At 47.0% G+C, this 22,757-nt stretch overlaps 1 long non-coding RNA gene across 1 annotated transcript; it reads left to right on the forward strand.

Annotated features, from left to right (window-relative positions):
• The first annotated feature begins 7,998 nt into the window (after positions 1-7,998).
• Positions 7,999-20,719, forward strand: LOC144738367 (uncharacterized). The gene is made up of 2 exons (XR_013589239.1): positions 7,999-8,597; positions 18,551-20,719. It is a non-coding gene; the product is annotated as an uncharacterized LOC144738367 (long non-coding RNA).
• Positions 20,720-22,757: the final 2,038 nt, after the last annotated feature.

Raw genomic sequence — 22,757 nt, forward strand, 5'->3', positions numbered from 1 at the left:
AGATTCAATAAAATTGTACTTTACATTGCTGTGGTGAGGCCTAGTCCTGTCCAGAGCCCGCGGCCTCGCCTAGATTGCCCAGCCGGAGCAGGTGACACATTGCCAGGCTGGGGACTGGGCCGCTACCCCCCCCCACCACCATCCCCCCGCCCGAGCTACAATAATACTATCTAAGCGCTAGAATATTAGTATCTACCGAGCCTATAGTAGTAAGTGCACACATTGGGGTGGGGGGGGGGGGAAGAGGACATGAAACTTTGATGAATTTACCTCAGCGTTGCGTGTATCTTTTTTCCCCATTTTGAACGCGAATGAGAAATCCCCCCCACCCTCCACAGATGACACACGTGCGTTGCCAGAGGCAACCCCTGTGCAGCTTGAGCGGTGGGGGGGGGGAGAACAATAAATAAAGATAATTCACACAAAAACGCTATTTTAACTACTTAAAATGTTATGGATGGGAAAGCGGCATAGCGCTTGCCTACCGCGGGGCTTAGGGCATGCTGCCTGGCAAATTCTTTATTCTACAAAAACCCCACGGTTCGAGAACGAAATCCCTCGCAAGCGTGTGTGCGCAGACAGACAGACGGACAGACAGACAAAAAATGACTTTTAAAGGTTAGATATTCACGCACGTCATACACACACCGATTTATATCACCCACACACTGCAGTGCACCAATCGCTGTTCCACCACTCTTCACACACACACGCACGTGTCAAACTTAAATCTGGACTAAGGTTGTATATCCGGCACGAATAGTTTATGGCCCCCAGCGAACACGCTACGGGTAGCACCTCGCCTCTTATTTCCCACCCTTCGCAACGTGCGACTATCTCATGCTAGATCTAACGGGCGAACTGGGCTGAATCGACCAAATGAACGATCACTCACCTCGCAGACACACTCACAGCGTCACACAGTGGGAGTTGGGGAGGACGCTGGACAGCGAAGACTGCCTGGCCGACGGTTCACAGCTACACCCGGTAGGCTTCACGCGGACGATGAGGGGGCGGCTGGGATTCTCGACGGTCGCAGGAGAACTCTGATTCAAATTCGCTCTCTCCCTCCCCTCTTATCATCTCAGAGCCTGTTAATCCTTGGGTGACATGGTGTCATCCTGCGCGGCCAATCGAGCGCTTTACCTGCCGAGTTTTGAACACTCTGGCCGTTACGGGGGGCGGGGGGGGGGGGCATCACGTCATCCACCCCCCTTCTTCCCCCACTTTCCATCGTCCCCGTATCTGCGTTCCTCGTCTCTGAGTCACCGCTAATTTCCTGTCTTACTTTTAAATCGCTCCTCCTAGGGCGCCCAGGGATTTTTCCCCCAACCCACTGTTTACACTGCCCATAGAGTGTTTGCCATTGAGGCCCCACCTCCCGTATGCTTCATCGCAGCCAGCCTGTAAAGATCTATGCACCCCTACAACTTAAGTTGATTTTAGGGGGGGCACCATTTAATCCGGCCGGGGGGGGGGGGGGTTGGCCAATCTCTTGGCAATGGGAAACCGGGGGACATCCCCGCTAGGGGCCTTTCGGATGAAAACCGTGGTGCCAGGCAACCCCCCCCCCCCTATCGAGATTGTTGCCGATTTGAAGCACACTGTTTGAGAATGCAGTGCGCTTCACTATTTCAGCACCGATGTTCACCAAATATTCAACGGTGTAAACATATGGGACAGCTTGGGATGGCAATGCAGTAGTTTGTTACTTGGACATGTGCAGTATAGGACAACACAGTACACCGGCAGATGCCGCTGTCAGGCGTCACCTGCACATTCCCCGTAGTTGTGAGTCGCTGGTGCTGTGGCGTCCTGGCATGTGTCTGAAGCGTGGTTGGCTGTTCGGTTATTTAGCGCGTGTCCATGATGGTTACGTTATTTAGCGAGTGTCCATGTTGGTTAGGTTATTTAGCGAGTGTCCATGTTGGTATGTTGAACTTCTTTCACACCGTACATAGCCAACCGTGCTGATCGGAGGTTAAGTTATTTACCGAGTGTCCATCATGGTTAGGTTATTTAGCGAACGTCCATGATGGTTAAGTTATTTACCGAGTGTCCATGATGGTTAGGTTATATAGCGAGTGTCCATGATGGTTAGGTTATTTAGCGAGTGTCCATGTTGGTTAGGTTATTTAGCGAGTGTCTATGTTGGTTAAGTTGTTTCAGCGAGTGTTCATGATGGTTAGGTTATTTAGCGAGTGTCCATGATGGTTAAGTTATTTACCGAGTGTCCATGATGGTTAGGTTATATAGCCAGTGTCCATGTTGGTGTGTATGTTGAACTTCTTTCACACCGTACATAGCCAACCATGCTGATCGGAGGTGCGGAGGAAGGACAACAAACTAAGCACAAAAGCAGTTCCAAAGAAAATAAATTTTCAATTTAGATTTTACAAATGCATAGCTCCAGTGACTTCCTAATATCAGAAGGAAGAGCATTCCAGACAGCTGCAGAAGTGCATCTGAAAGCGTGCAATGCAGCGACCGTTTTTATTCGATGACTAGCCAAAAGCTGCTGCGAGGATGACCAGAGTTTACGTGATGGTGTATGATCTTTGATGATACCAGCAAGGTATTGTGGTTCATTTGTGGCAAGCGCTTTGTATGTAATGAGTGCAACCTTATAATGTATGAGTTCGGCAACAGGAAGCCAATGCAGTTCGGTGAGCACTGGACAGACATGGTCGGATTTTGCAGTAATCATCATGACGCCTACCAAATAATTTTGTAAACGCTGCAGCTAAAATGTTTTTGCCAGGTGTGCCGAAGAGTACTGAGTCGGAAAAATCGAGCCCTAATCCTATCCCTGAACCCTAACCCCTAACCCTAACCCCTTACCATAACCCCTAACCCTAACCCCTAATGCCTGGCCCCTAATCCTAACCCCGAACCCTAACAGCTAACCCTAACCCCTAACATTAACCCCTAACCACGAACGCTAACTCCTAACCATAACAATCTATCCCTCTAACCCTAAACCTGTAACCCTAACCCTATAACCATGAACCCTAAACATTAACCCTAACCCCTATCCCCTAACCCCTAACCCTAACCCCGAACGCTAACTCCTAACCATAACCCTCTAACCATCTAACCCTAACTAACCCTAAACCTGTAACCCAAACCCTATAACTCTGAACCCTGTTGTATATGTTGGGTATGAAAATTTTGATGTGTTGTATGCGTGCGTGGGTGAAATTATTATGTTGTATATGTGGGTTATGAATATTCAGTGAAAATAATAGTAATCAAATGAAATTTGGCCAAATGTGTAATTATCCGGAAATATGTTAATTTTATGTAATTATGCACATTTAATTATGCCAGTTCGAGAGGTAATTGTAGTAATTATGCGAGTGGGTGTAATTATGATGATGCAAGTCGTTATGATAACCAGACCCCGCCTCGGTGACGAGGGTGGGTTATCGATCGGAATAAGGCAATTAATCGTATGCAGTTATGCAGGTGTGGTGTAAGTATGCAAGATTAACTTAGATTAACTCGGCATCGTTGTCTAGGTTCGTCTCATTCTCGCTTATCTTTAGGTCCCCGGTTCACCCCGTTATCGCTTTAACATTTATTGAGTATGTGTTAGTGTGTTTATTAAGGTCACCAAGTTCAGATCTCAACGCAGAAGCAGATCGTATGCATAGACTTCAGGAAAGAATCACACAACCACTTCTGTATTAATCAATTTATTACTAATTCAACCTCAACTATGATATAGTATGCGAACTCTCAATCCTGGAACGTCAACACGGCATCAATACAGTATCATCAACGATTGTCTGATTTCACTTTGACACGGCACATAGATCCCGCATAACGCGATGGTTGTTAGTGAGAGAGAGAGTCGTTAAAACATGCAAATACTATGCTAAGAAAAACCTTAACGTTAATGAATGATTACTCAATATTATTCACGCAGTACCGTACTCCTTATTGATAGAATGCGAGTACGTGCGGCGATTATGACTGAAAGATACTTGAAAGATTATACGGCGATAAAAAAACACAATCAAAAAGAGTTATTATTCTTAAAGGCACCAATCTCAACAGATACATCGGCAGGTTATCTGACAACAGAATGGCTCGGAGTAAGGGCCTGCGACGATGCTCCTTTTCCGAAGATCGTTATCTTATATCAAATTTACTAATTGGGGGCCAGATCACCTGATAAGGATCTGGTGGGCCACCACTCCCCACGTGAGCGTGGCTCGGCGGAAGGAGGTGCCAAGAATCAATTCGTATTGATGGATCTGTTGGGAATTTATGCGATTAAGAGTACAGCCCACTAAATATTAAAGATAAAATTACGAATACTCTTATAAACGACGGATGGCCATCACTCGGTCGTTGGGATGCCTTCACAGCCACGGACGGCTTATGGGTTCGAGTGGGTTTGAGTGGTAAGAGTTGTCTTCAATAGTCAGTGTTCGGAGTCGGTTCTTTATGTCAAACAGACGCCTGGTGATCGTGTGGTGAGGGGGCGGTGCGCGTCATACGTATTAGTCGCTCCTCTGTCGCCGTGGGGAATTTGGTTTGGATGCTCGGTCGGTAGGTGGCGCCCACAGCTCGCTCCTGGCGTGCAGTGTTGGGTCGTCACCTCGTCGCCAAACCGCGACGCTGGCGGCCAGCAGAGGGACCTCCGACTCGGCAGAGGTTGGGCTGTCAAGCGGGTCTTGCCCGCCTGCAGAGGAGACGGGGAGCCGCTTGAGTCGAGCCCCGAGAGCCGGCTGAACTCGGCTGAGTCCCAGAAGCTGAAGAGTCGAGCCGACCCGTTGGTCGCAGCTCGCCCTTGAGTCGACCCGCTCGGTCAACTCCTGAGCCGACCCACTGGTCGAGCTCGGCTGGTGAGTTGACACTCCTGGTCGAACTCGGCTGGTGAGTTCGACCCTCTTGGTCGAACTCCTGAGCCGACCCACTGGTCGAGCTCGTGATGAGTTGACTCTCCTGGTCGAACTGGTTTCCAATGCTCAGGGTCCTTTCTTTTATGCCGAAAAATCCCTTTGGGTCCTGCCCACAAGGCGGGGTTTCTTTTGATTTACTGTGTCAGGATCTGTCCGTGTGTAGGTGTGTTCATGTGTGTGTCCGTACGTCCGTGTGTCCTTGTGTGCATCACCCACGGTATATTCCGTGGTCATATTCCCTCCATAAAATCCACGAGCAAACAGTCAAGTGTTACAAATTGCCTCGAGGTCGTCTCTCTGTCTGGGTGCGATATTATCTCTTGTTTGGCCTTCTTCATGAACCAAAACACAGACGTTACAAATCGTCTCATAGGCATCTTTGTCCGTGTTGCACCACCTGGAGGGAGGGGCACACTCCCCCCGACCCTCGCTGACGCATGAAGAAATGATTAAAAGTTTTAACATTTGTCCCTTACCATTTCCCAGTTATGATTCTATATTTAACCTAAGGTCTGTCATTTCCCATCGTGGTGCTTGACTCAAGTGGAGGTGTTTCCCCGAGCGTATACACACTCATATCCCGCGCTGCGGGGATACAAAGACGGCCGGGATCTCCCTTTCTCTCCGACCCTGGATTTAACATCGCTCTTTTATTATGTATTTTATTTCGACCTGGTGGTGATTCATCCCGTTATGCTTCGGGTCGAGCCTACCCTGTTGTTAAATTCCGACTTTAACGTGACTTTAATAGCAATACAGAATAATTTAGCTTTTTGACTTAACTAGGCAAACATGAACTTCTGGTGGCCCCCGCAGCCTCGCTGTTCAGCTGAGCCTGCAGCCTTGAGAGAGAGAGCAACACCCTTATTCTCGTCTCACTGTGGTCATCCAACCTTTTGCTCTGGGAGTGTGATTAATTTCAGGACAAGGCCCCCTCACGTTCAGACGCGCAGGTTGTTTAAATCAGCCCCCTCTCCTGTGTACACAACCTTGAGCTGAGTTTATCTTGGCTCTTTCAGCTGCAGAGAACAAGGCGTATTTCTCCTCCCTGTGTGCACGTGTTCCAATTAGCTCGAAATTCCTAACACACAATCAGTGATGACCCCCCCGGCCTTCTGTGGCCGTGATCCAGACAAAGGCGCCTCTGCTTCGAGTCGACACTGCCCTTATCTCTCCTCGAAGCAAGGTTGTAATTCTGCCATCCTAGCCCTCCTCCAGTTCATCACTTAACAACACCTGGTGTTTTGCAGTTTGCTGCGCTTTGGGGTGTTTTCATTCATTATATATCAAGTAAAAAGATAATATATAAAAATATCAAGTTTGGAAGAAGGCTTAGGATACAACAACCCTAACCACTAACTCTAACCCTTACCCCTCTTCCTAATCTAAACTAACCCTTACCCTAACCCCTAACCGCTAACCCTACCCTAACCCAACCCTAATCCTTACCCCAACCCTTAACCGTAAACCCTAACCCCTAAGTCAACCCTAACCTTTAACCCTAACCTCTACCCCTTACCCCCTACCCTAACCCCTGACCCTAACTCCTGACCCTAACCCCTGAGCCTACCCCGAACACCAACACTTAACCCTAACCCAATTTTATCCAAAAACAGGATAGGTTAGTATGCCGATTTGTTTTTTTATCCGAAAAAAGTTATGCCAATTTTATTTTTGGGACGTGAAAATGTCAGCATGAAATATACCTTTATAGTAATTTACAGCATACTAATGCTAATCAAAAGGAGGAATTCACTTTTTCTTACAAAATTTAGCTATGAAAATTTGGCTAATTTTGGCCAAAAATGGCATAGGTCAGTATCTATTTCTTTTTGTGACTTGAAAATTGCATCGTGAAATGTCCCACTTTAAATCTAATATATAGTTAACTATAGCTAAATACAATGGAAAAATTAACTTTTGTTGAAAAATAAAGCTGTGAAATTGACAAATTTAGGCTAAAAACGGCATAGGTTAGTGTGCCGAGTAAATTTTGGGACCTCAAAATTTCATCGTGAAATTTCCCATTTTTACGTAATATAGAGCATACTAATGCTTAACAAAATGGAGGAATTCACTTTTTCTTGGAAAATATAGCTATGAAAATTTTGAAAATGTAGGCCAAAAACGGCATGGGTTAGTATGCCGCTTTGCTTATTTTTTACTTCAAAATTTCATGGTGAAATTTCCCACTTTTAATGTAATATATAGGCTCTTCAGGCTAAACACAACGCACTTTTTGTTTAAAAATACATCTGTAAAAATGTGTAAATTTTTTGGCAAAAATGCCGATTTTCTGTTTGGGACTTGAACACTTAATCGTGAAATTTTCTGCTTTTAATCTAATACATAGCATACTAAGGCTAAATACAATGGAATTACATTTTGTCGATAAGTAAAGCTGTGAAAGTTTGGCCAATTTTGGCCAAAAACGGCAAAGGTTATTATGCCGATTTTCTGTTTGGGGCGTGAACATTTCAACGTGAAAATTTCCACTTTTAACTTAATACATAGCATACTAAGACTAAATACAATGGAGGAATTCACTTTTTGTTGAAAAATAAAGATATGAAAATTTGGCCCATACTGACGTATGGCGATTGTGAAATGTCGCCACCGGTGTGCTGGAGAGCCAAGCCACAACATTTACAAAGTGCTGTATATAGCGAGCAGCACAGATGGAGGTCGTCACGGCACTCGAGGGGGTGGGTGGCCAGCGCCACTCCCGGCCGCCTTTGTCTCCTTAGTAGCGATGTTTACACATCACACCGGGTACTCGTTTAAGGCTGAGTCGGCGGTGTTGGCCACGAGCGGGAATGGAACTCGGCTGGTCGGTGCGGAGCGCAGCACAGCGCACTCAACACGACACTGCCGCTCCCCTTCTGTAAACAAACTTGAACTCTGACCCCGCTCTCTGACGTCACCGCTCAGCGTGACCTCATCGGCGTCAAACGCCAGGGGGCGGTGTGCTTCGCTAGTGACGTCATGTCACCCACTCCGGACCACCGCGGTCCTGAGCGTGACGTCACCTCTGACTGGGTCACTGCCGATATCTGTTCCAGTGCCAATCCTTATTTGGGCAAAGCTACGCTCGGTGACTGACGCCTCATTAACATAATGTATTCGTGAAAGGTGTCGCGAGTTTATTGCGAAGGGTTCGGCACCCACGCGGCCACGACCCATCCCTCGACGTATGGGCCGAGCTAATTAACATAATGTATTTAAGTTACAGAGCCGCTTGTGGGAGGGGAGAGTTATCGTACCCCGCAAGTGACGTCATGTCACCTCCTGCTGCCGCGTGACGTCACGCGGTAACAGGAAGTTGCCGCACCGCCAGTGCACTGAAATCCGAGGTGAGAAATTCTCATCGCGGTGGTGGTGGTTGTGGTGGTTTACCAAAGGTAAAGTCTCGCTCTCTCTCTCGTAGGGGTGTCAATTGAGTAGCAGCGAGCATGGAAGCGATGTACAGGTTGGAACTTTACAACGCGGGGCCTTGCCTCCTGCCCTCGCCTGGTCGCGTTTGCTTCAATTCTCTTGCTTAAGTTGAAATTTACTTCACACGGCTCGCCACTTTGTTGCTTTGTTTTACTTTAAATATTCGTACAGTTTTTTTTTACCAGGCCAAGTCTGCTTGAGCTGCTATACCGCTCTTGTTTTCAGAAGCGACCTGCCCCACAACACAAGGTGAGGCTTGTCAACAGCGTGGCGGTGTTCACTCTACATGTGGTGGGGAAACCAGGGGATCGGGAAGGAAATCCACGCGACCACGGGGAGAGAGAGAGAGACACGCAGCCTCGGCTGTGTTGATTGATCCTCAATGAATTACTTGGTGGAGTGAGGAAGCATTAATACTGAGCAGGTGAAGGTGGCCAGGCGTGGGTCTGGACACACCCACCACCTGTGAACTATGCCAGTGTGTAACAGTGGTGGAGCGAGTGGGGGTGGGGTGGCACGTACCCCCCAACGGTCCGATCGAAATCCTTAATTTTTATAGGATCATTGGGGTTTATTAGTAACGAGCTTCACTACCCAGCTTCGTCCGGGACTTGGATTCTTGTCTTGGATTACTTTCATATTCCCTTATATTTCACTGAAAAACCCTGATAAAAATTGATGCTTGCATGAAAGAAAAATCCAAAACAAATCAATTTACCTTCTTGGTTCTTTCGGTAAAGTCACGTAGAAGGGAAGTAATAAAATAATAAAAATAAAACATAATAAAACAATTCTCACGACGTTTCGGCCACAACGCAAGCAGCCATCCTCAGGCGAAGAATGAAACACTCCAAGCTTGGAGCGTATATTTAAGCTGGGTTAGAGGGGGGGGAGGTGGGAAGAAGAGCGCCTAAACAAAATAATTTGCATATCAAGAGGAATTCAGCATATGGAAAATGCGTAGGAGGTGGGCGGGGGGGGGTTCCAAATCAATACTGTGCCCGTGCATTATGCAGGATTAGCAGCATCAAAGGGGGGGGGGAAGGGGGGGAGCATTAACAAAGGAAAGGAATGTTAATAGTATGTAGCTGTAGTTACTAAACAACCACGTAAAAAACTACAGTATAAACTGCATGACAAACTAAAGCATAAACTACATAGGATCATCAGTAAACTTACTATACTCTACAATAAGCTGAGTTACTAACAGTAAGTAATACATGAAAAATTCTACGTTGTAAAAAATTATATAATATGCTTCCATCTAAACTTTATTATCTTACATCACACGCGTCTATACCGTACTATATACTTCCATAGGCAAAACCAACATTAAATTACATACTGTATTGCTATAAACCACCCTATACCTTATACATTTTTAATATGTATTATTCTACCCACCCTAATGTGTATCAAAATGGTTTATTACGTCCTTCCAGTGATTGCTAAGCCAGAATCCATCTTCTCGGTTAAAATTGTCTCTGTGTTTGTAAATGTGGATCGCCTCATGTACGAATCTCTCATGATAGCCAGATGGCTTGCAGAGAACCTCTGTCTTGGAGAAGTCAATGTCATGTGAGCCCACTGAGTTGTAACAGTGATCTGCCACGGCTGAGGTGTTTGTCCTACAGTGTTTCAGGTCAGCTTTATGTTCACGGATGCGGTCCGAGACATGTCGTTTGGTTTCCCCAATGTAACTGCTACCACAGAGGCAACTTAGTTTGTAGACACCAGGGTACTGTATGTCTGGAACCACATCTTTTACAGACGGTACCAGATCACGGATTTTATGTACTGTGTTGAATCGGACCTGGATCTTGTGTTTAATCAGGATTTTGGAGATCTTTTTTGTGACCCCAGCAATGTAGGGTAAGGTGATGGTCTTGAAAGGCTCCTCAACAGGATCCTTCTTGGTGGTTGGAGTGATGGCTTTGCGGATTGTGTAGTCGGAGTAACCATTAGCCTTAAGAGCTTGGCGTACGTGTTTGAGTTCACTGGAAATGTGTTCATGGTCGGAGATGCATTGGGCTCTATGATATAGAGTCTTGATGAGGGAATTCTTCTGGGATGGATGGTGGTGGGAATCCGGTTTTAGATAAGCATCCGTGTGGGTGGCTTTCCTGTAGACAGAGTGGCTCATTGAACCATCAGGTCTCCTTTTGATTAGGACATCCAAAAAGGGTAGCTTGCCATCATTTTCGACTTCCATGGTGAATCTGATGGCTGGGTGTATGGAATTGATATGGTCGAGAAATTGGTCTAGAGCAGGCCGGCCATGTGGCCAGATGACAAAAGTGTCGTCTACGTACCTCTTCCATAAGGTCGGGCGTAGAGTGGCAGTCTGGATGGCGTCCGTCTCAAATTTCTCCATGAAGATGTTGGCTACAACCGGAGATAAGGGGGAGCCCATTGGGGTGCCCTCAATTTGCTTGTAGAAGGTTCCATTCCAGGTGAAGTATGTATTGGTTAAGCAGTGTCTCACCAGGGGGGGTACCCCAGCATTCAGTCCTTGATGAACCAAGTCTTCAATGATTGCGATGGTGTCAGGCACAGGCACCTTGGTGAACAAGGAAACCACATCAAAACTGACAAGCAGGTCGTCTGGGGACAGGGCAATCCCCTTGATTGTTGATACCAGGTCAGTAGAGTTTAGTACTGCAGAGGTGGTTTTTCCAGTGAAAGGCCGTAGGATTTCGGACAAAAAACGAGCCAGTTTGTAAGTCGGGGAGTTGATAGTAGAGACAATGGGACGAAGAGGTGTATCTTCTTTATGTATATTTGGCAAGCCGTACAATCTTGGTGGCCTGGCTGCAGAAGGTTTCAACGAGAACTGTTTGGTCTGATCAATTAATGCGGTTGAAGCAGAAATGATGTTGTTGGTTTTGGAGACGAGGCTGTTGGTGGGGTCTCTTTTTATTTTTGTATAGCTGCCATCGGTGAGTAGTTCTTGAATTTTGTTGTTGTATTCTATTTTGTCCATGATGACAGTGGCATTGCCTTTGTCGGCTGAGAGGATGACAATGTCATCCCTCTTTTTTAATTGAGCTAATTCAAAACGCTCATCTTTGCTGATGTCATTGTCATCCTCTCAGCCGACAAAGGCAATGCCACTGTCATCATGGACAAAATAGAATACAACAACAAAATTCAAGAACTACTCACCGATGGCAGCTATACAAAAATAAAAAGAGACCCCACCAACAGCCTCGTCTCCAAAACCAACAACATCATTTCTGCTTCAACCGCATTAATTGATCAGACCAAACAGTTCTCGTTGAAACCTTCTGCAGCCAGGCCACCAAGATTGTACGGCTTGCCAAAGATACATAAAGAAGATACACCTCTTCGTCCCATTGTCTCTACTATCAACTCCCCGACTTACAAACTGGCTCGTTTTTTGTCCGAAATCCTACGGCCTTTCACTGGAAAAACCACCTCTGCAGTACTAAACTCTACTGACCTGGTATCAACAATCAAGGGGATTGCCCTGTCCCCAGACGACCTGCTTGTCAGTTTTGATGTGGTTTCCTTGTTCACCAAGGTGCCTGTGCCTGACACCATCGCAATCATTGAAGACTTGGTTCATCAAGGACTGAATGCTGGGGTACCCCCCCTGGTGAGACACTGCTTAACCAATACATACTTCACCTGGAATGGAACCTTCTACAAGCAAATTGAGGGCACCCCAATGGGCTCCCCCTTATCTCCGGTTGTAGCCAACATCTTCATGGAGAAATTTGAGACGGACGCCATCCAGACTGCCACTCTACGCCCGACCTTATGGAAGAGGTACGTAGACGACACTTTTGTCATCTGGCCACATGGCCGGCCTGCTCTAGACCAATTTCTCGACCATATCAATTCCATACACCCAGCCATCAGATTCACCATGGAAGTCGAAAATGATGGCAAGCTACCCTTTTTGGATGTCCTAATCAAAAGGAGACCTGATGGTTCAATGAGCCACTCTGTCTACAGGAAAGCCACCCACACGGATGCTTATCTAAAACCGGATTCCCACCACCATCCATCCCAGAAGAATTCCCTCATCAAGACTCTATATCATAGAGCCCAATGCATCTCCGACCATGAACACATTTCCAGTGAACTCAAACACGTACGCCAAGCTCTTAAGGCTAATGGTTACTCCGACTACACAATCCGCAAAGCCATCACTCCAACCACCAAGAAGGATCCTGTTGAGGAGCCTTTCAAGACCATCACCTTACCCTACATTGCTGGGGTCACAAAAAAGATCTCCAAAATCCTGATTAAACACAAGATCCAGGTCCGATTCAACACAGTACATAAAATCCGTGATCTGGTACCGTCTGTAAAAGATGTGGTTCCAGACATACAGTACCCTGGTGTCTACAAACTAAGTTGCCTCTGTGGTAGCAGTTACATTGGGGAAACCAAACGACATGTCTCGGACCGCATCCGTGAACATAAAGCTGACCTGAAACACTGTAGGACAAACACCTCAGCCGTGGCAGATCACTGTTACAACTCAGTGGGCTCACATGACATTGACTTCTCCAAGACAGAGGTTCTCTGCAAGCCATCTGGCTATCATGAGAGATTCGTACATGAGGCGATCCACATTTACAAACACAGAGACAATTTTAACCGAGAAGATGGATTCTGGCTTAGCAATCACTGGAAGGACGTAATAAACCATTTTGATACACATTAGGGTGGGTAGAATAATACATATTAAAAATGTATAAGGTATAGGGTGGTTTATAGCAATACAGTATGTAATTTAATGTTGGTTTTGCCTATGGAAGTATATAGTACGGTATAGACGCGTGTGATGTAAGATAATAAAGTTTAGATGGAAGCATATTATATAATTTTTTACAACGTAGAATTTTTCATGTATTACTTACTGTTAGTAACTCAGCTTATTGTAGAGTATAGTAAGTTTACTGATGATCCTATGTAGTTTATGCTTTAGTTTGTCATGCAGTTTATACTGTAGTTTTTTACGTGGTTGTTTAGTAACTACAGCTACATACTATTAACATTCCTTTCCTTTGTTAATGCTCCCCCCCTTCCCCCCCCCCCTTTGATGCTGCTAATCCTGCATAATGCACGGGCACAGTATTGATTTGGAACCCCCCCCCGCCCACCTCCTACGCATTTTCCATATGCTGAATTCCTCTTGATATGCAAATTATTTTGTTTAGGCGCTCTTCTTCCCACCTCCCCCCCCTCTAACCCAGCTTAAATATACGCTCCAAGCTTGGAGTGTTTCATTCTTCGCCTGAGGATGGCTGCTTGCGTTGTGGCCGAAACGTCGTGAGAATTGTTTTATTATGTTTTATTTTTATTATTTTATTACTTCCCTTCTACGTGACTTTACCGAAAGAACCAAGAAGATGAATCCCTGCAGTCACGAAAACTTTAAATCGAAATCAATTTACCTAAATCGGATGTTTTCACTCAATTCAACCTTAACCTACTTCTACGTGAGGTCGATTTTGGCCACTCGGGAAGGAATGACATGGCAAACTGAAAATAGTGGCGTTCACTTACAAATGCCAGACAGCATAAACTGTGCAAATTTCATGACGCCAGAGCTCAGCATTGGAGAGTTTTTGCTGTTTCACATAAACATGTAATTTCTGCTTCATATTTAAGATAGCAGTTGTACCCATTCTTCGCACTCCGAAAAGCCAATGGCTTCATCGGCCAGGAGCGAAGCGCCACCTAAAATCTCCCGGTCCGCTGTTAACAGCTCTAGAAGTATGGCGCGCAAAGAGCCATATGGTAGGGGGGTAAGCATTGCAGAGCGCTTAACTCAGGTGTGATGCAGGTTGACGCCACACACTTCATGGTCATTTCCGCTCCCCCCCCCCCCCCCCAAAATACCAAAGCCAATTTTTATACGTTTTACATTGTGTACAGTATGGAACCTACCCACATGTCAAAATTCAAGTGTGTAGACACGTATCAGCATTTTGCGACCCCCACTGCCAGTTCGAATCCATATTTGGCAATAAGTAACGGCAAAGCATTTACAAGCGACTCACAGAATTGTGCACAGTTGCGTATACAGTATACGACTTCCCTGAAGGCAAACACCTTCAGCGAGCGTGATGCCGATCACCTAACAACTCCTATCATTTTTCATTGCTGGAGGGGTTGCCTCCCCCTACCTGAAAATCCTGGCTCCACCTCTGAGTGTGTGACAGTGTCAAGTTTGTATTTGCAGTTAAGTCTATCAACTCTATTGAGCACGGAGATTACATGAAAACAGTAGTTTATTTTTGTTTTCCTCTGGAACTCTTTGTAAGAATAGAGTCAGGAAGTTATCACAGCACACATGCAGCTGAAGTAGGAACTGTTCATCCCAGCATTCAAGAACATCTGTGCCTGGCTTCATACCTAAGTTGCGATTGAACATTAATTTATGCATTTCTGCATAACACAAATAGTACTATTTTCAACACCCTTTGCTATGTCAGCTGATTTAGCTTTCATAAATATTCCTTTTGAAGCCAGACAGCCGAAATTGTGTGCTTGTAGTTTCTGGTTAACATTCATTTTGAAGATACGAGGGCTTATAGGCATGTTTATGACCATTTGCCGTCGCATTGTGTGCCATAACAGCCCATGTGATGAATTTGGGACACTTTTTCACTATATCACGAATCTTATATATAAAAGTCTCCGCGCGCTCGCGCTTTCGGGGGATTTGGCTCTCGGACGGTGGCCTTCACGTATAAAAAAAATTGCCGGGCGGCACGCTCTAAGCCCCGCGGTGGGAATAGGCTATTCCGTTTTCCCATCCGTAAACTTTAAAGTAGCTTAATTAACACATTTGTGCCGTTTCTATTATTCATTATTAACTTATTGCACGACATCGACCGTACCAAGTGACGCCAATTGCGTGGGGGGGGGGCTGACTTTACCAAGTGCTGCGCGTTACCTCCAGCTCACGGGAGACATTTCATTTTACGCGTTTTACAGGCAACGCATACACACATCACGCTGCGGATATTTCTTCAGTGTCATGTCCTCTTTCCCCCCCCCCCCCTAACACGATGCGTCCAGTTTATTGTACAGACTCCGTAGATCATATTTTTGTGCTTACATAGCATTATTCTTGCATGCCCGGGGGATTCTGGGGGCGGGGGGGGTAGCGGCCCAGCCCCTAGCCTGGCAATGTGCCAACTCCGCCGCCTCGCCAATGTAGGCCAGGACGGGGGCTACACATGGCACAAGGCCTCAACATGCCTATGGTAAGTACAAAGTTCCTTGCTTCTTACGTTAACAACTCAAGTTCATTGTTTTCTATTGTTAAGCACATTAGTTGACAAACATTACAATAATCATGTTTGTGTGCAGATAATTTATCACGTTCATTGCTTATTATTATTCAACAAATACGTTGCCAGATATTGCGTGCAAATAACAACTCACGTTCATTGTTTACCATTATGAAACAAGTTGACATGTTACAATAATTATGTTTGTGTGCACAAAACTCTTTTTGGATTTTTAGGTTGCTCAATTTTCCCTTTTTTTGCTGCGCTTTTATGACGCTGCCACGCTCTACTGCCAGTCTGTGATTTCTGATTATTTCTTCAATACATTTCTATTGTTTCCATCGCTCACGTCACGCTATTTCCTCATACGTAGTACTGCCATACTGATAGCTGTGCCATCATCGGGGATTGCTGTGCCTGTCAATGTGTGTGTCTTTGAGTCCATATGTGTGTGCATGTAGAGCCATGCGTGTCTTTAAGTCCATGTGTGTGTGTCTTAGTCCATATGTGTGTGTGTAAGTACATATGTGTGTTTACGTCAATGTGTGTGTAAGTCCACGTATTACTGTGTGTGAGTCGGTGTGTGTGTGTACATCCATATATGTGTGTGTAACGCCATGTGTGTATATCTCAAGTCGATCACTATGTGTGATAGTCCACATGTGTATGTGTGTGTATGGCAATGTGTGTGTCACTCTATGTATGTATGTGTGTAAGTCCCTGTATGTGTGTACGTCGATATGTGTGTGTAACTCCATGTGTGTGTATCTCAAGTGCATGTCTATGTGTGTGTGAGTCCATATGTGTGTGTGTGTGTCTGTAAGTCGATGTGTTTGTGTGTGTGAGTCCATGTGTGTGTGTCTCAGTCCATGTGCGTGTGTGTTAGTCGCTGTGTGTGCATGCCTCCATGTTAGTCAGTGTAACTCCATTTCTTTGCGTGTCTGTAGGTCCATGTGTGCATCTTAGTCCATGCGTGTGCTTTATTGACCTGCTCAAGGCCTATGATACCATCAGTAGGCCTAGCCTCTGGGTTGCTCTTTGTGCTTTCCGAGTCCCTGACCCACTGATCACCATCCTTAAGGACCTTCATGATGGTGAGCGGCCCCGCGTCTAACTATGTGGCCGTGAGTCAGAGCCATTCCCTTTACACCTTGGGGTGCAACAGGGATGTCCTCTGGCTCCCACATTATTTTACATATGTTTGGACCACGTAGTTCGTCAAGCCTTCAATGCCTGTACCGGAAGAATTCCCATCTGCTACAGATACAATGGGAGGCTGATCGATGCCCGGGTGCGGTCAAGGGATGGCTCCCTATTGCTCAACCACGTTATGTATGCCGATGATCTGCTAATTGCTGCTCACTCGGAGGAGGAGTTCGATGTGCTGCTGCTGAATCTGGAGCTTGCCACCAAGAGGTGGGGCCTTACCATCAGCCCCACCAAAACGAAGCACCTGTCTGGGTATTTTATACCGTCGAACAATCCACCCCCACAACTCACAATTGGTGATGCGGCAGTTATGGAGAGATTGCCGACATACTCATATCTGGCCAGTGTGCTCATGACCGGCTCCGGTTTAACAGCAGAGGTCTCACTCCAAATCAGTCGAGCGCCATTATCTTTTCATCGGCTGCGTTACGCCGTGTGGAAGCTACCTGGTCTCTCGCTCCGCATGAAACTCCAGGTCTTCTCGGCCACGGTCATTCCCTCCCTTCTCTACGCTTGCGCCCCCCCAATGGAACATCTTCGGCAGTTAGAAACATTTAGAATGGCCTGCCTACGATCCATCCTGGATTTAACCAGGTTGTATTGTGTGAGGAGCTCACAAATCCTTTAAAAATGTGGACTAAGTCCCATCGGTGAGCTCCTTCGCCAGGTAAGGCTGCGTTGCCTGAGTCATGTAGCCCGCATGGCCAGACACCGCATGCCTAAACATCTTTTGTTCGGCCAGATCGAGGGGGCTAAACTGCCCGGCACGGGCTAGAGAAGACATGGAGTGATGTGGTACAGGGGGACGTGGAGCTGAGTCAACTTGCCGATGACTGGTACCAGCCGTGTTAAGATCGGCCTCTGTGGAGGAGCCTCCTGAAGGACGCTACTGGGCAGTTGGAGGCAGTCGCCCTCCAACAACAACGAAGGGCGGAGGAGCGATGCTCACAACAATGAGCGGAGTGCCGGGTGGCTAAAGCACAGCAAGTTGCCGCAGTAGGGGGCACAGGTGGTGCATCAGCCAGTCGTCTCAGTCAGTTGACCTGTGCCATCTGGGTCTGCCCCGTGACCTCCCAGCGGGCGTTCGACACTTTACGTGGCCTCAAGGTGCACGTAGCCTGGCACAAGCGATGTGGTGACGTCACCGTCACTTACTGGCGAATGGCGGTTGTTGTTGTTCAGTCTATGTATGAATGTGCGAGTCCATTTGTGCGTGTAACTTTATGTGTGTGTATCAATGGATTTGCGTGTGTAACTACATGTCTGCCTTTTTCGCCCGGGCAACGCCGGGTACTCACCGCTAGTATATGAATAAGTATAGACGTCTACACTATGGGAACCTCATTTGCCAGTAAAAATATGATAATTGGTTTTTTACCCTTTCTGGAAAGAAAACTGACACCTTTTTAAAAGGAGTCATGTTTGCATAGACCGCAATACCTGCAGTCATAATGTGCACTGTTCAGTGCACATTATCAGAGTTATGTTCTTTTGTTTGTATTATGACTGCAGGTATTGCGGTCTATGCAAACATGACTCCTTGTAAAAAGGTGTCAGTTTTCTTTCCAGAAAGAAGGGTAAAAAACCAATTATCAAGTATAGACGTGTAAGTTACGTTACTGTGTGTATATGCATTCCTCTGTGCATCAATACTGACGTGTAGATGGTGTGGATATACTTTTTTTCTGACTGCAGCTGTCGCTTCCTCTGCAGAATTGGTCTGATGGAGCAAAGGCACTCGGCGCCGCTCGGTTCGACAAGGCAACAATGCGACCAGTGTGCATATAGCACGGATCGTACTGGAAATTTGACACGGCACCAGAGAACTCACACAGGAGAGAAACCCTTCAAGTGCAGTGTGTGTGGGAAGGCGTTTGCACTTTCATTTACTCTTGTAAAACACCAGAAAACACACACGGGAGAGAAACCCTTCAAGTGCAGTGTGTGTGGGAAGGCGTTTGCACATTCATCTGCTCTTGTAGAACACCAGAGAACACATACGGGAGAAAAACCCTTCAAGTGCAGTGTGTGTGGGAAGGCGTTTACACTTTCATCTACTCTTGTAACACACCAGAGAACACACACGGGAGAGAAACCCTTCAAGTGCAGTGTGTGTGGGAAGGCGTTTACACTTTCATCTACTCTTGTAACACACCAGAGAACACACACGGGAGAGAAACCCTTCAAGTGCAGTGTGTGTGGGAAGGCGTTTGCACAGTCATCTGCTCTTGTAGCACACCAGAGAAGACATACGGGAGAGAAACCCTTCAAGTGCAGTGTGTGTGGGAAGGCGTTTGCACAGTTATCTGCTCTTGTAACACACCAGAGAACACACACGGGAGAGAAACCCTTCAAGTGCAGTGTGTGTGGGAAGGCGTTTGCACATTCATCTCTTCTTGTAGCACACCAGAGAACACACACGGGAGAGAAACCCTTCAAGTGCAATGTGTGTGGGAAGGCGTTTGCACGTTCATCTGCTCGTGTAGAACATCAGAGAACACACACGGGAGATAAACCCTTCAAGTGCAGTGTGTGTGGGAAGGCGTTTGCACGTTCATCTGCTCTTGTAATACACCAGAGAACACACACGGGAGAGAAACCCTTCAAGTGCAGTGTGTGTAGGAAGGCGTTTACACTTTCATATACTCTTGTAACACACCAGAGAACACACATGGGAGATAAACCCTTCAAGCGCAGTGTGTGTGGGAAGGCGTTTGCACAGTCATCTGCTCTTGTAGCACACCAGAGAACACACACGGGAGAGAAACTCTTCAGGTGCACTCTGTGCGGGAAGGCGTTTGCACGTAAACCAAATCTTCAAAGACACCAGAGGACACACAAGCATCAGAAGATCCACAAGGAGTGGAGTCTGAAATCAGCTTGTGAAAGTCAAAGTGCCACAATGAGCCCATCCCTCATGAAACAAGAACCGGAAGAAAATCCCAGCTTGGACACTTTTAAAAGTATCAAGGTGAAATATGAAGCGGTGAAGGTGAAATGTGAAGTGATGGTGAAGAGCGAAGAAGTGAAGGTAAAATGTGAAGATGAAGATTCAACTCCAAAATTGGACCTGCACATCGATGGAGGCAACGTGAAGCAGGAGGAGAATTCTGACTGCGAGGCAGAGCGAGGCAACTCCCAGCAGTTTGTGGAAGTGGAGGTGTGGGTGGACTTCCTCCGAGACAATACAAAGTCAAATGGAGGCCTGGTAGATGTGTAAGCTTGAGACGATGTCGCTCCACAGGCATTTCATGGAAAGAATGTGATGTTGAACACTCAATTCCTAGGTTCAACCTGCATTGTAAGAGCGGTCAGTCTTTGTTGACCTGTGGGTTGGGTAGATCTCTAACCAGGAGCGAGAGCCTAAAAGCTCCCAATCATTCACTATGTTATCAATTGCATTTATATGGTGCTTTCTTAATCGCCTCTGGCAATTCGGAGTTTTGTATCTTATCTCGTCTCAAACACTCGAAGAGCATCCCCAAGTAGCAGCTGCCCCTGTGTGGCACAAGGTGGTGGCCCTGCACCGGCCTGCATGTGGACAAGAGCCTGTCAGTAGGGGGCGATGGTGAATGTGGCATCTCAGTTGTGTAGTTTGTAGGTAATGTTTAGAATTTGCTAAATTTTGACCCAGACGCCAGCATGCAATGACCTACTCGTTTTGAATGGCGCAATAGTATGTTGGACACTTAAGCAGATGGTGGTAAAACATTTTACACGCTTTTACTTAACTCACTCTTGTCGTATCCTCAAATCTTGTAACTCAATTATAACCCACTTCCCAATGTCGTATAGACTGCAAACTTGGTATACCAATGTCATACTGATGACAATACTATAATGTATCATTTAAAATAAAAAATAAAAATTTTAACGATCTTTTTTCTAGGTTATGTTTCGGATTGGGTCTAGTTATACGCTTTTGTCCACGCTCAACTCACGTTGGCTGTAAATCACCACGGTCCCTTACGTTATGGCTTCGGGACCACTTCCTGGAGTCGCGGAGTTCTGCCATTAGTCGTACGGTACATTTCATTAAAGCGTGTTTTAAAAAAAGTATTTTGCAATATTACTTATTGTGTAGTTAATGGTTTGGCGGAAACACGGGGCCCGTGGAGCGTGGAAAGTGGGTCGTGTCGAGCCAAACGTGGCTTGCCGAGGGGCGGGGCTTGAGGATGGAGGGGAGGGGCGATGGGGGGAGGGAGCACGGGGGAGAGGGGCAGCTTGGAGTTGGCCGGGGAGAGGTGCGGGGAGACACGGGGATTCATGGGATGACAGCTCGGCAGTGCTGGCTGCTCTGCTGGGTGGTGCTGTGTTAAGTGCTGCGTGATGCCACAGCAACGAAGCAGCTCTGCCGGCGCTGCTCCCCCCTCGCAACCCTTCACACGAACGCACAGACGTACCCCCACGTAGGACTTCGTGGGAGGGTCCCTCGGCGCCTGGGTTTTCACCCGAGAACCCCCCTCGTGGGGAGGTCTCATGGTTTCCCAGCGCTGGGGAATTGGCGGACCCTCCCCAGGCCGAATGGCACTGCGGCTCTGTGAATTAACTTAAAATTGTACGGCCACGGCAAGCCCACTAAACAATCGCCATGAGAATACACCCCGCACAGGGGAAGGGAGCCGAGCTTCCAGCGAGTAGTGGGGGTGCGGTGGTGGTGGGGGCGCGGTATAGGGGGCGGGGAGCAAGCAGGAAAATGGAAAGTAGACTGTGAAGCACGCAGGGAAGCGTCCAAGTTGGCTGAGAAGGCCCACCCCAGTGTAGCTGGGGAACTCTTTGATGTAGGACGGGATAAAAGGCGTGCAGAGGAGCACCTTGAGAGATTTCTCAAGTCAGCGAGGGAGGCGGTCGGACGCTCAGCCGCTCGGAGTGTCCGAGGGATACTGGCGAGTTCTGCTGCAACCCGACCCCAGGCGGAGACCGAGGAACACAGTGAGTAAGTGAGAGAGGTGAGAGGTGGCGTAGGGATCTACCTAGGGATTTAATAGAAATAGGTGAGACGCTGCTCGCTGGGTGATTCTGGCTCTGGGCCACGTGGGGTTTCCATACAGTCGTGCCAGTAATAAACTCTAGCATAGAACGACAGCACCGTGTGATTTCTGTGAGTGTGGAGAGAGCGTGGATGCGGTGTGGGTACGTGCGTACATGGAAAACACGCGCATATTCAGTGATAAAGCTGCCACGCGTCTGTGCCCGATGTTTGCGCTCGAGGGCGTATTTACACAGCGCTCGCGTTAAGTGGGTCGGCGTGTGCGTAATTCGAGCGGGGAGTGTGTGGATAACTCCAGGCGGTGGAGGGCCAGCCTCGAGCTATGCTTCACAGAGAGGAAACCGGTGCGGGGAGGCCGATGACTCGATCTGTGACAGCCCAGCAAGAAGAGGAGGAGGTCGATGAGGGAGAGGAGGCGGGGAGCATCAGCCCCCACAGCTGTACTGGGTGGTGCTGTGTTAAGTGCTGTGCTGGGTGGTGCTGTGTTGGGTGTTGTACTGGGTGGTGCTGTGTTAAGTGCTGTACTGGGTGGTGCTGTGTTGGGTGCTGTGCTGGGTGGTGCTGTGTTAAGTGCTGTGCTGGGTGGTGCTGTGTTAGGTGATGTACTGGGTGGTGCTGTGTTGGGTGATGTACTGGGTGGTTCTGTGTTGGGTGCTGCACTGGGTGGTGCTGTGGTAAGTGTTGTACTAGGTCAGGGGTCTGCAACCTTTAAGACATAAAGAGCCACTTGGACCCGTTTCCGAAGGAAAAAATAAACTGGGAGCCGCAAAACCATTGCAACATTTAAAACAAATATAACACTGCATATATTGTTTCTTACCTTATTGCTATATACAGGATCGTGCAGTCAGCTGTCAATCTGAATAAAAAAAGGACTTTTTCACTTAACAATGTAAAATATATTTTTGCAAATTAATAGCTAAATTACCT

Source organism: Lampetra planeri, chromosome 82, assembly GCF_965212315.1.
Source record: "Lampetra planeri chromosome 82, kcLamPlan1.2.h2, whole genome shotgun sequence".
In the NCBI taxonomy this organism is placed as follows: Eukaryota; Metazoa; Chordata; class Hyperoartia; order Petromyzontiformes; family Petromyzontidae; genus Lampetra; species Lampetra planeri.